Genomic DNA, 15122 nt, shown 5'->3' on the forward strand with positions numbered 1-15122 from the left:
TATTGGCTGTTCCGATCAGCCAATAGAATGCGAGCTCAATCTGATTGGCTGATTGGATCGGCCCAATCGGATTGAACTAGATTCTGATTGGCTGATTCCATCAGCCAATCAGAAAATTCCTACCTTAATTCCGATTGGATGATAGAATCCTATCAGCAATCGGAATTCGACCGGAATATGGACCGGATTATGGATCGCCAACCCCCGCTTGGGTTGGATGAAGATCTTGGAGCCAGGACGGATCGGTGATACCTGGATGGTTGAAGACAAGGTAGGAGATCTTCAGGGGCTTAGTGTTAGGTTTATTTAAGGGGGGTTTGGGTTAGATATCGGGTATGTGAGGTGGTGGGTTGTAATGTTGGGGGGGGGTATTGTATGTTTTTTTTTACAGGCAAAAGAGCTGAAATCCTTGGGGCATGCCCCGCAAAGGGCCCTGTTCAGGGCTGGTAAGGTAAAGAGCTTGTAACTTTTTTAATTTAGAATAGGGGTAGGGAATTTTTTATTTTGGGGGGCTTTGTTAATTTTATTAGGGGGCTTAGAGTAGGTGTCATTAGTTTAAAATTGTTGTAATATTTTTCTTATGTTTGTAAATATTTTTTATTTTCTGTAACTTAGTTCTTTTTTATTTTTTGTACTTTAGCTAGTTTATTTAATTGTATTTATTTGTAGGAATTGTGTTTAATTAATATATTGATAGCTGTAGTGTTAGGTTAATTGTAGGTAATTGTAGGTAGTTTATTTAATTATTTTTATTGACTAGGTAGTGTTAGGTTTAATTATAACTAGGTTAGGATTTATTTTACAGGTAAATTTGTTATTATTTTAACTAGGTAACTATTAAATAGTTCTTAACTATTTAATAGCTATTGTTACTGGTTAAAATAAATACAAAGTTACCCTGTAAAATAAATATTAATCCTAAAATAGCTTATAATTATATTATAATTTATATTGTAGCTATATTAGGATTTATTTTACAGGTAAGTATTTAGCTTTAAATAGAATAAAGTTATTTAATAAGAGTTAATTTATTTAGTTAGATTTAAATTATATTTAAACTTAGGGGGGTGTTAGTGTTAGGGTTAGACTTATGCTTTAGGGGTTATCCCATTTATTAGAATAGCGGTGAGCTCCCGATCGGAAGATTAGGGGTTAATAATTGAAGGTAGGTGTCGGCGATGTTAGGGAGGGCAGATTAGGGGTTAATACTATTTATGGATAGGCGTTAGTGAGGCGGATTTAGGGGTTAATAACTTTATTATAGTAGCGCTCAGGTCCGCTCGGCAGATTAGGGGTTAATAAGTGTAGGCAGGTGTCGGCGACGTTGTGGGGGGCAGGTTAGGGGTTAATAAATATAATATAGGGGTCGGCGGTTGTTAGGGGCAGCAGATTAGTGGTACATAGGGATAACGTAGGTGGCGGCGGTTTTACGGAGCGGCAGATTAGGGGTTTTTAAAAACAAATATGCAGGGCGTCAGCGATAGCGGGGGCGGCAGATTAGGGGTTAATAAGTGTAAGGCTAGGGGTGTTTAGACTCGGGGTACATGTTAGGGTGTTAGGTGCAGACGTAGGAAGTGTTTCCCCATAGGAAACAATGGGGCTGCGTTAGGAGCTGAACGCTGCTTTTTTGCAGGTGTTAGGTTTTTCTTTCAGCTCAAACAGTCCCATTGTTTCCTATGGGAGGAATCGTGCACGAGCACGTTTTTGAGGCCGGCCGGTCCGTCCGTAAGCAACCTTCTGGTATCGAGAGTTGCATTTGCGGTAAAATATGTCCTCTACGCTCCTTTTTTGGAGCCTTAACGCAGCATTTGATTAAAACATCTCAGATACCAGAGTTAAATTTATGGTGCGGCCAGAAAAAAGCCCGCGGCTGGAGCGTTAGCAGCCCTTTTACGCCGAACTCCCAAATCTAGGCCTTAGTCTGAGAGGTATAACATGTTATGCAGATGTAAAAATCTTAGATAAAATGCCTCCATGCATCTGGAAAGTCCCTTGCATAAAGGGGCAGTAAAACTGGAATGTTCTATATATATATATATATATATATATATATATATATATATATATATATATCTAATATATATTATATATATATATATGAATGAATATCTGCCAAAAGGGCACCTACCATTTTGTGTATTGAGGAGGAAACATTTCTGCATGGATTTAAAATATAGAATTTCTACATCATTGTCATATAAATCATAAATACACTGCTGCTAAAAAAATGTGTTTTTATGAACCCATGGCCCCACCATACAACTACTACCACACTGAAGTTACAATCCTAAATTGCACAAAGAAATAAAAAACATTTTGCTAAGTAATTCCTACCTCCTCTGCAAATGAAAGTGATCTGCGTTCCTGACTCAGGCACACACTGTACAAACAAAGTGCAAGTCTGTCTCACACTGTGTGCATAGTGGTTTAGTGCACACACAGAAATCCTCCCAAATGCTAATACTTTACTCCTTGTTATAACATTCCCCATGCTCAATTAGCACTCTGCTGTAGTACCCCACTGGTGGCTGCCAAAATTTTAAAAATTATAATAAACCCTATAATAATAGTATTAACCCCTAATCTGCCCTCCCTAACATCGCCACCACCTAACTTCAAGTATAACCCCTAATCATGCCGACCGGGCACCTCGCCGCTACTCTACTAAATGTAATACACCTAAAGCTAAGTCTAACCCTAACCCTAACACCCCCAAATTAAATATATAATTTTAATCTAACGAAATAAATTAAGTATTATTAACTAAAAGTATTCCTACTTTAAAGCTAAATACTTACCTGTAAAATAAAACCCTAATATAGCTACAATATAACGAACTAATTATATTGTATCTATTTTAGGATTTATGTTTCTTTTACAGGCAACCTTTGTATTTACTTTTAACTAGGTATAATAGCTATTAATAGTTTATTTACTATTTAATAGCTACCCTAGTTAAAATAATTACAAAATTACCTGTAAAATAAATCCTAACCTAAGTTACAATTAACCTAACACTACACTATCAAAAATAAATTTAAATCAATTAACTACAAGTACCTACAATTACCTACAATTAATTAAACTAAACTAATTACAAAACAAAATAAACACTAAAATTACAAAAATAAAAAAAGTTTACAAGAAATTTTAAGCTAATTACGCCTACTCTAAGCCCCTAATAAACTAACAAAGCCCCCCCCAAAATAAAAAAAAAATCCCCTACCCTAATCTAAATGAAAAAGTAACAGCTCTATTACAGCCCTTTAAAGGGCTTTTTGCGGGGCATGCCCCCAAAGTATTCAGCTCTTTTGCCCTGTAAAAAAACACACAATACTACCCCACCCAACATTACAACCCACCACCCACATACCCCTACTCTAACCCAACCCCGCCTTAAATAAACCTAACACTACCCCCTGAAGATCTCCCTACCTTGAGCCGAGTTCACCAGACGGCCACCGATGGACCAAAAGAGGACATCCGGAATGGCAGAAGTCTTCCTCCTATCTGGGGCCAGAAGATGACATCTGGACCGGCAGACATCTTCATCCAAGCGGCATCTTCTCTCTTCATCCATCCGACGTAGAGCCGGCTCCCATCTTCAAGACCCTCCGGCGCGGAACATCCTCTTCCTTCGATGACTACCGCCGAATGAAGGTTCCTTTAAGTGCACGTTATCCAAGATGGCGTCCCTCGAATTCTGATTGGCCCAATAGGATTCTATCAGCCCAATCGGAATTAAGGTAGGAAAAATATGATTGGCTGATTGAATCCAATCAGCCAATCCAGATTGAGCTTGCATTCTATTGTCTGTTGTAAAGTTGGGGGGTGGTATTGTGTGTTTTTTTACAGGCAAAAGAGCTGAATACTCTTGGGGCATGCCCCACAAAAAAGCCCTTTTACGGGCTGGTAATAGAGCTGTTAACTTTTTTAATTTAGATTAGGGTAGGGAATTTTTTTTATTTCTGGGGGGCTCTTGTTATTTTATTAGGGGGCTTAGAGTAGGTGTAATTAGCTTAAAATTCTTGTAATCTTTTTTTATTTTTTGTAATTAGTGTTTGTTTTTTTTTGTAATTTAGTTTAGTTTATTTAATTGTAGGTAATTGCAGGTACTTGTCATTTAATTGATTAAATTATTTTTTGATAGTGTAGGTTTAATTGTAACTTAGGTTAGGATTTATTATACAGGTAATTTTGTAATTATTTTAAACTAGGTAGCTATTAAATAGTAAATAACTATTTAATAGCTATTGTACCTAGTTAAAATAATTACAAAGTTGCCTGTAAAATAAACATAAATCCTAAAATCGATACAATATAATTATTCGTTATATTGAGCTATATTAGGGTTTATTTTACAGGTAAGTATTCTAGCTTTAAACTAGGAATACTTTAGTTAATAATATTTAATTTTATCTTAGTTAGATTAAAATTATATTTAACTTAGGGGGGTGTTAGGTTAGGGTTAAACTTGCTTTAGGGGTTAATACCTTTATTAGAGAGTAGCGGCGAGTCACCGGTACGGACGACAGACTTAGGGGAAATACTTGAATTTAGGTGGCGGCGAATGCTTTAGGGAGGGCAAGATTAGGGTTTAATACTATTTTATTACTAGGGTTTTGCGAGGCGGGGAGTGCGGTGGTTTAGGGGTTAATAAACTTTATAGAGTAGCGCGCGAGGTAGCGGACGGCAGCTTAGGGGTTATAAGTGTAGGTAAGGTTAGCGGCGACATTGGGGAGGCAGATTAAGGGGTTAATAAATATAATATAGGGGTCAGCGATGTTAGGGGCAGCAGATTAGGGGTACATAGGTATAATGTAGGTTGCGGTGGTGTACGGAGCGGCAGATTAGGGGTTAATAATATAATGCAGGTGTCAGCGATAGCGGGGGCGGCAGATTAGGGGTTAATAAGTGTAAGGTTAGGGGTGTTTAGACTCAGGGTTCATGTTAGGGTGTTAGGAGCAGACTTAGAAACTGTTTCCCCATAGGAAACAACGGGGCTGCGTTAAGAGCTGAACGCTGCTTTTTTGCAGGTGTTAGGTTTTTTTTACAGCCCCAAACTGCCCCATTTTTTCGTATGGGGGAAATCGTGCACAAAGCACCTTTTTTCCAGCAAGCTGCTACCGTAAGCAACGCTGGTATTGAGGGTTGAAGTGGCGGTTACAATTCGGCTCAACGCTCCCTTTTTGGAGTCTAACGCAGCCCTTCAGAGGAACTCTCAATACCAGCGTTGTTTAGAAGCAGTGCTTGGCAGTGCTTGGCTGCAAAACTCTAAATCTAGGTGTTGGTATCTTAGGCAACAATGTAAGCCTAGGAGCCGGCCCCCATTTTTGGTTCAGAACCCTGGGTAGCGCTTGCTGATTGGTGTCTAAATTTAGCCACCAATCTGCAAGCACTACGCAGGTGCTGAACCAAAAATGGGCCCGGCTCCCTAGGCTTACATTTTGCTTTTTCAAATAAGCATATCAAGAAAACGAAGAAGAAAAATGTATAATAGGTGTAATTAGAAAGTTGCTTAAAATAGCATGATCTATCTGAATTACTGAAGTTTAATTTTGACTAGACTATTCCTTTAAATTACCTCTAAATAGGGGTGTGTTAGAAAATCCTCAGTCGGATTTATAATCCATAAAGTATGATTAATGCAATTATAAAAAAGTTAAGCATGCATTCAAATATGTGTAAGCTTTATCTTGTAGATTAATTTAGTATTATAATTATGTAGGGTTTAGAGAGGCACGTTGCTAAATATGTGTTATAACAATGAATATGGATGTAGATTTTAACTCACTAAAATGATTTGAATTAGACAGTACGTAGCTCAACTGACACTGCAAATGTGGACTAACAATTTAAAGTCCTTGGGGTCCATATATTAATGTGCGGACGGACATGATCCGATAAAGAGGCTCATGCCACCGCCCGCCACATCGATAAATGCCAACAGCATACGCTCTCGGCATTTATCATTGCACCAGCAGTTCTCGGTGAACTGCTGGTGCAATACCACCCCCGCTAGCAGGGGGTGTTAATCAGCCCCATCGTATTCGACACGGACGGATTGCCTGCCCGGCACCTCAGACGGTGGCAGACGAGTTAAGGAGCAGCGGTCTTAGGACCTGCTTTTTAACCTTCCGCTTCAGCCAGAACTGAAGCGGTAGTGGGTCTGAGGCAGCATCCGCTACTTCTATAAATAGACCCCCATGGGCCAGATTACAAGTGCTGTGCTAATTTTTTTCTTGCATGTGCTCAAATACCGCTCAAAGTAAACTTTTAAAGCAAATTGTTTACGCATGACCGAAACCCCAATGTGAACTAACTTCGGGACTTCAGATATCACAACCTGCGTAACTTTTTCCTATAGACTCTAAATAGAGCACGCTTTAAAAAAAACAAAAACTTATCGCTTCCTCCAATCACGCTATGGCTTCAGGCAATGTTTATAGGAAAATGAAAAAAAACTGAACAGTATCCTTCTGCTTGCATTGAAGTCTTTTGCAAGCAGCAAGGAATAGATAAGTATATTGGAGAATCTCTTATACGTCAAGGAGTGATACTTTCCTTAAGGTTATACAGATAATATCGAGTGTATAGATAAATATTTCAGTAAAAGCTGTATACCTTGTATGTCCAGTCCTGACCTTGTTGTAGAAATCTTGAAATGTACCACAAGGTGTATGTATGTAGAGGACAATATGTAACAATATTTGAGAATCCAATATGCTTTAAGGCAAAAACATTCACTCACCATCTTCTTATAGTGCAGGGGCTGAGTATTGCTTCCTTAGTAGGTGCAGGCTTCGAAAAAGCTTTGAAATCACAAGCAGGTAAGCAGCCTTCAGGATATATGGATCCCCTGATATGTGTCCACCCGGGGGAGAATGTTTGCCTTCTGCTGGAGGCGGGAAGTGCCAGGACAAGCCGCCAAACAATTGTACAAATGAAAAGCTTCCACGTTATGTTGGGCATACTAGGCTGACTCTATCTATGCTGTGATATTGGCAATTTTTGCTGTGCAACACTCACAGGACTTTTAATGTATACCAAATAAAGTTATATTTTACTTCTCACTACTACTCGGTCCATTTTTTGCTGGATCTTTTCCACTGCCGTGGAAGCTTTTCATTTGTACAAATGTTTATAGGAAGCCCGGATACGCATCCTTTTCAGATGATAAAAAAGAGACGACCTGGAGGCGGGGGAATTGCTGCTCTGGTGTTCCACGCTTGCTAGGAATAAAAGCTAGATTTGGAGTTTTGTCGGTAAAGACCTGCGTTTGCTAACGTGCCTTTTTTTTTCCAGCGCTCCCTTTAAACAACGCTGGTATTACAAGTTTTCTGAATGGCTGAGTTAGCCTCAGAAAAGTGAGCGTTGATCCAAATTCTAGCTCCACTTCAACCCTCAATACCAGCGTTTGCTTACGGTAGCGGTAAGCTGGAAAAATGTGCTTCGTGCACGATATCCCCCATAGGAAACAATGGGGCTGAGCTGGCTGAAAAAAAAACTAACGCCTGCAAAAAAGCAGCGTTCAGCTCCTAACGCAGCCCCATTGTTTCCTATGGGGAAACACTTTCAAAGTCTTACACCTAGCACCCTAACATGAACCCCGAGCCTAAACACCCCTAACCTTACACTTATTAACCCCTAATCTGCCGCCCCCCAACATCGCCGACCCCTGCATTATATTATTAACCCCTAATCTGCCGCTCCGGACACCGCCGTCACCTACATTATAGCTATGAACCCCCTAATCTGCTGCCCCTAAAATCGCCGACACCTATATCTTATATTATTAACCCTAACCTGCCCCCCCCCCAATGTCGCCGCCACCTACCTACACTTATTAACCCCTAATCATGCTGACCGGACCTTTGCTGCCACTATAATAAATGTATTAACCCCTAAACCACCGCATCTCCTGCCTCGCAACACTATAATAAATTGTATTAACCACTAATCTGCCCCCCTCCATAACATCGACGCCACCCTACCTACAATTAGTGATGTAGCGAACCAGTTCTGCCGCGAATAGTTCACAGTGAACATAGCATGTTCGCGTTCGCAGTGGACGGCGAACATATGCAATGTTCGATCCGCCCCCTATTCGTCATCATTGAGTAAACTTTGACCCTGTAGCACACAGTCACCAAGACACATTCAGCCAATCAGCAGCAGACACTCCCTCCCAGACCCTCCCACCTACTGGACAGCATCCATTTTAGATTCATTCGGAGCCTGCATTCTTAGTGAGAGGAGGGACAGTGTAGCTGCTGCTGATTTAATAGGGAAATTGATAGCTAGGCCTAGTGTATTCAGTGTCCACTACAGTCCTGAAGGACATCATCCTGATCCTCTGCTGTAAGGACAGCACCCCCAAAAAGCCCTTTTTAGGGCTAGAAACATCAGTTCTGCTTTTTTTTTTTTTTTTCCCCTGAGTAATCTAATTGCAGTTGCCCTGCCCGCCCCAGCTCAGGCTCACAGCGTATACTGTGCCCCACTTGCCCAGTGCCACCACTCATATCTGGTGTAACAGTAGTGTACATTTAAAAAAAAAAAAAAACCTTTTTTTTAATTTGAAATAATAGCAGTCATTTTCCCTTCACACGTGTGCGTTTGAGGTCCTGCCCAGGGCACAGTGTGACACCAGTGCAAGTCATATCTGCTAAAAAATGTAGTGTACATTTAAAATAAAAAAATACTTTTTTTAATTTGAAATAATAGCAGTCATTTTCCTTCACATGTGTCCGTTTTGACGGTCCTGCCAGGGCACAGTGTGACACCAGTGAAGTCATAATCTGCTAAAACAGTAGTTAACATTTAAAAAAAAAAAACTTTTTTTAATTTGAAATAATTAGCAGTCATTTTCCTTCACAATGTGTCCGTTCCAGGTCCTGCCAGGGCACAGTGTCTACACCAATGCAAGTCATATCTGCTAAAACAGTAGTGTACCATACATTTAAAAAAACTCAAACCTTTTTTATTGTGAAATAATAGCAGTCAGTTTCCCTCACACGTGTGTGTTCCAGGTCCTGCCAGGGCACAGTGTCACACCAGTGCAAGTCATATCTGCTAAAACAGTAGTGTACATTTAAAAAAAAAAAAAACCCTTACACTACCTGAACGATACAACATCATACCTGATGTTTTAAAGCACGTTATTCCAAACAATTTAGGACTGTTAGGTGATTTATGCCCTATATGGATTAAAACCAGACTCTGCATCAACTATGTAATTTTCCATGGAGTTTTGCCATGGATTCCCCCCTCCAGCATACCACAGTCCAGGTGTTAGTCCCCTTGAAACAACTTTTCCATCACTTTTGTGGCCAGAAAGGTCCCTGTGGGTATTTAAAATTCACCTGCCTATTGAAGTCTATGGCGGTTCGCCCGGTTCGCCGGTTCACAAACTTTTGCGGAAGTCCGCGTTCACCGTCTCGCGAACGCAAAATTTTAGGTTTGCGACATCACTAAATTACAATTATTAACCCCTAATCTGCCGCCCCCCAACGTCATTGCTACTATAATAAGTTATTAACCCCTAACCTAAGTCTAACCCTACCCTAACACCCCCCCTAAAGTTAAAAATAATTTAAATAAAACAAAACTAAAATTACTATAATTAAACTAAATGAATCCTATTTAAAATACCGATTGGTTGATTTAATCAGCCAATCGGATTGAAGTTCAATCCGATTGGCTGATTGAATGAGCCAATAGAATTGACCTCGCATTCTATTGGCTGTATTGGTAACTTAGGTTAGGATTTATTTTACAGGTAATTTTGTAATTATTTTAACTAGGTAGCTATTAAATAGTTAATAACTATTTAATAGCTATTGTACTAGTTAAAATAAATACAAAGTTGCCTGTAAAAATAAATATAAATCCCTAAAATAGCTACAATGTAACTATTAGTTATATTGTAGCTATATTAGGGTTTTATTTTATAGGTAAGTATTTAGTTTTTATAAATAGGATTAATTTATTTAATTATAATAATTTCTAGTTTGTTTTATTTAAATTATATTTAAGTTAGGGAGGTGTTAGGGTTAGGGTTAGACTTGGTTTAGGGGTTAAAACTTTATTATTGTAGCGGCGACGTTGGGGGCGGCAGACTTAGGGGTTAATAATTGTAGGTAGGTGGCGGCAATGTTAGGGAGAGCAGATTAGGGTTTAATAAAATTTATTATAGTGTTTGCGAGCCCGGAGAGTTGCAGCGGTTTAGGGGTTAATACATTTATTATAGTGGCGGCGATGTCCGGTTGGCAGATTAGGGGTTAATAAGTGTAGGTAGGTGGCGGGCAAACGTTGGGGGGGCAGAATAGGGGTTAATAAATATAATGTAGGGTGTCGGCGATGTTAGGGACAGCAGATTAGGGGTTCATAGCTATAATGTAGGTGGCGGCGGTGTCCACGCCTACGGTCGGCAGATTAGGGGTTAAATAATTTTATTATAGGGTTTGCGATGTTGGGTGGGGGCCTCAGGTTTAGGGGTTCATAGGTAAGTTTATGGGTGTTAGTGTACTTTGTAGCACTGTAGTTTTAAGAGCTTTATGTTCAGCATCTAGCCCATAAAACTCTTAATTACCTGACTTTTTTAGGCGGGTAGGAATCTTGGTGGATAGAGCCTGTACCGCTCACTTCTTCCAAGACTCGCAATTACGGCGTTAGGCAAATCCCATAGAAAAGATAGGATACGCAATGACGTAAGGGGATTTGCGGTAGCCAAAAGTCGCGGAAAGAAAAGTGAGCGTACACTTGTACCTGCCATACTCGTAATACCAGCGGGCGTTTAAAAAGCAGCGTTAGGACCCCCTGTTAGGAACGCTGCTTTTTTAGGCTAACGCAGCAAGAACTCTAAATCTAGGTTTAAGTATTTTAAAAGAATGACTTCAATGTAAACTTCCATGAATGAAAAGTGCCCCTGTTTTTAATAGTATTTTTAAAAACAGGCGTTTTTATTCGATGAAAGTTGATGACTAGGTTTTGTACAATAAAACTTTCATCAACGTACACAAATTTCACGGTACCTTTTTAAATTGAATGAATACTTTGGTGGGGAAGTGGAGAATTCTGAAGTGGGTCTCAAGTTTAGACCCCCAAGTCAATTTCACCCATTAAAACAGAGGCGGAGTATTAAGACCTTTAGCAGACTGGTATTTGAGGAACTGGAGACCCTAAAGAAGATGACCAAACAACCCATCAGACCCTAACCTCACCAAAAAAATAATTCTTTGCTCTCAAGACTTTGGCAAACAAGACAAAAATTGTTATCCGCAAAAAGGATAATGGTGGAGCGATAGTGGTTATGAATTATGCTTGTTACAGGGATAATGTAACAAAACAGCAAACCGCTTTCCTGGCCAGGTCCGCGTCTTCTCCACCCTAGCTTCTTTCAATGGCTGAAATGCCCAATTCACCACAAATAATTATGGGTCACTGGAACAAACAAAGAGTTTCAAACAAAAGGCCAGAGGGTATAGAGCAATGAGACTAAACAGTAGCTAAACATTCTCTATTACTTTAACTAGCTCCTACAAAACAAAACAAAACAAAATTAAGTACTAGAAAGTAACCGCAAGTTTATAAATTTAAAAATCAAAAGGCAGGGATAGGCAAGCAGGGATAGGCAAGGTGTCCGTACATGGACACTGGTGTGCGTGACTGGCCCTTGCAGTGTCCTCCATCCATTTTGCTGAATGCTGGTCCTCACTCCTCCTTGACCCATGTTTAGTAGCGGGAAAGTGAGGGAAGAAGCAAGCTGCCTGCAGTCAACTAACCGTGAGTCGTGACCCATCCTAATTCCTTGATCTTTGCAGCAGCGTGGTGCTGGTGTCTGTGGGTAAAAGACTGCTGCCTACTCTGACAAACCTTACATAACCAAGTAAGTAACCAACCATGATGATCATGCAATTAACATCAAGGTGGGTGTGTTTGGTCAGAAGTTGCAGAATCTCAATAAAACAAAAAAAATAAAAAGTAATACCACAAGCAGTCTTTATATAAATGTTATTCTTAAACTTGTTTGATTAGATGACTAATTTGTACTTGTGGAACTAGACCAGGGGCGCCCAACGTGCAGCCCCATTTCACGGCAAAGTGTAGCTCTCCCTGACTTATAGAAACATAGATTATGTCGGCAGATAGGAACCATTCGGCCTATCTAGTCTGCCCCAATTTTCCGAATACTTTCTTTAGTTCCTGGCCTTATCTTATATCTAGAATGCCTATCCTATGCCTATCCTATCTAAGCCTATACCATGCATGTTTAAACTACTTCACTGTCTCTACCACTTCTGCTGGATGGCTATTCCACAATGTATCCACTACCCTCTCCTGTAAAGAGAGTGTTTTTTTTTATCGTTCTTTAATTTGAAATGTACCTTGGTGTCCTTCACTAACGTCTTGTACTTTGAAAATGTCCGCCACAGCCTTGGTCCCTATCTATCCCTGCTATTACAATGAAGACAAACTTGCATAGGTTACTTAAGTGCATATCTCCTGAAAGCAGAGGAATCCAGACTAAAGGAAATCTAAAGTCAGACATTCCAGGTCTGCCCCTCATCTACAAGACACATACTGCTTTTATTTTGCAGGAACACTGCCTAAGTGGTAATAATGATCTTATGAACATTTCGAGTTTTATGACCATGGGGTTTGTACATTTGTAAATGATGGAACACTCCTTTTTATTGTCTTCTATTATTTATTAAAATTGTGTAAGGTGTTTAAGTATATATTTAGGTGTTCTGTATACATTCTCACAGGGGTTGCTATGGATACCAGTTTTGGTGCAATTTTCACTGGGTAAGGGGCAATATGGGCTTTAAAAAAAAAATTCCACTGTCACTCTTGGATGGTCTGAGGAAAGGGAGTTGTTTTCGAAACGTCACTGTAGTGAGAGTGGGAGTGTGATGTCACTGGATGGGGGCGTGGCCAGAGCTGATATAGTCTATGTCGCTGTTACTAAGTCCTGATGTGTTGTGCAGTCTGTATATTCTATGCTCTGCAATAAAATAGCATTGTACCCTTCTATGCTGTGTCCTGCATCTCATGACATGGTGTCAGAAGTACTTGCCTGCGCTTCTGTTTCCTGATCTAATGTCGATGTTGAAGTTTTCCCCCACCTGAGCCCTATTGATTTCTCTCAGCCTGCAGCTTGACCCCACATGGCATCAGTGGTGTTTAACTCTTCAGGATTGCTTCCAAGCTGGACAAGGGAGAGTGGTTGAAGTACAAGTTAATTCTCTTTTATACTCTTTGGGACAAGGATGTGGCAGCCATTGTTTAATGCCTTTACATTCAAGAAGGGGGAAGAGTTTGACTTTGAAATAGTCCATGAACAAACTCAGTGCCTCACTTTGTTCCCAAACATAATGTGATTCATGAGAGGGCCTGTTTCTATAACCGCGCTCAGTGTGTGTGTGGGTAGAATCGGTGGAGTCATTTGTGGCGCAGCCTGTATGAACTAGCTCAATTCTGTGAGTTTGGTGTTGCTAAAGAAGCAGCAAATCAGAGACAGAATAGTTATAGGAATTGTAGATGCTTAGGTCTCACTGATGCTACAGTTGGAGCCTGAATTGACGTTAAATGGGGCTATAGGATGGCCCGCAGAGTGAATGGTGAAAAAGCAAAGTGCTGACATAAGGTCCTGAGGGCATTGTGGATGAAGTGCAGCAGTTTAGGAGAGCTGCAGGTCTGAAAGGCACAGTGTGAGAGGTAGAGAGGGTAGACTAAGGGCAACAGATAGGCCAGAAATGGATGGGTGCAGCGGTTCAAGGCATGCGGTGTAACCGTACCCATGATCAGAATTTCATATGCCACGCTAAAGATAAAAGTTGTAGAAAGTGTAATTGAATGGACCATTTTGAAGTGGTGTGTCAAAACTCAGTCCCATTAAGGAGATGCAGGTGGATAGTAACCAGGAGGATCAAGAAGTTGTCCTTTGTAGGGTCTGTTGTTGAATGGTCTGGTTCAGACAAAATTGGTGGGTTACACTTACTGTAATGGGAGCCAAGGTTTGCCTTCAAGATTGACACAGGAGCAGACATCACTGTTATGTCCCTTGCAGGCTTCATAGAACTTGCCTCGAGAGCCTCAGCTGGTCAAAGTTACAACGAAAGTTCATAGTCCTGGTGACCGCATGATTGTGTGGGGAAATTTCTTGCCAGCTGCGAATACAAGCAGAGGAAATTCACCATGTGGGGTACATGTAAAATTACGAGGACAGTAGATAGTGGAGGTGGACCAGCGCCCTACTAAAGACCCTATAGACCTGGGGGTAGTGGTACCTAGTGACCACCAAGGGGAACAACTATCAGTATAAGGGCGGACCCCAGGCACCTAACCCACCGGAGGCAAGGATATGATAAAGGTATAGTAATAAATAGTATTCCAATGGACAATAATACAGTGAATTAACAGTACAATTGGTGTAAAAAGATAATAAAATCAGATGTAAAATCAGGATATTTATTACTATAATTGGTGTAAAAGGATAATAAAATCAGATATTTATTAATACATCAATAATAAACTTACACAAGGATCCATGTTGATAAAAACAATTTGTAAAATTACAGTGATGACACTATAAACAAGGCTAAGATAAAGATAAAAAACAATGTGGAATGTATACACGGTGGATGTAGATATGTAGCAGTCCACAGAATAGTGCTCTATGCTGGGCCCGAAGAACCTTGAGCGCCATTTCCCTAAAAACTAGCGGTAGTGATTGTATAGTCCGCCCCTAATATAAAAGGTGCACAGAAACTGTGGCACTTGAGTGTGCAAAATATACCACAATAAGTCCTAGGTGAGAAAAGTCCTCAGTGAAAAATATGTGTATCCTCAGTGTGAAAAAATAATAAAAAAATCCTCGATGTGAAATATAAAAAATATATTGACCAGAAAAAATATATATATTATCAGCAAAAAATATATATATCAATCAAAAAATATGAGAAAAAATAGCAAAAAAATAGCAACAATAAGTGAAAAAAAGTTGTAATTACGTGCAAAAAATGCAAAAAATTGTGAATCAACCACACACCAGTATATGTGAAGTGGAGTAATGGAGCTTTAAATCCTGATGTGTAACAAATGTAAAAGTCTATAGG

The sequence above is a fragment of the Bombina bombina genome, chromosome 5 (genome assembly GCF_027579735.1).
Source record: "Bombina bombina isolate aBomBom1 chromosome 5, aBomBom1.pri, whole genome shotgun sequence".
Taxonomy (NCBI): Eukaryota; Metazoa; Chordata; class Amphibia; order Anura; family Bombinatoridae; genus Bombina; species Bombina bombina.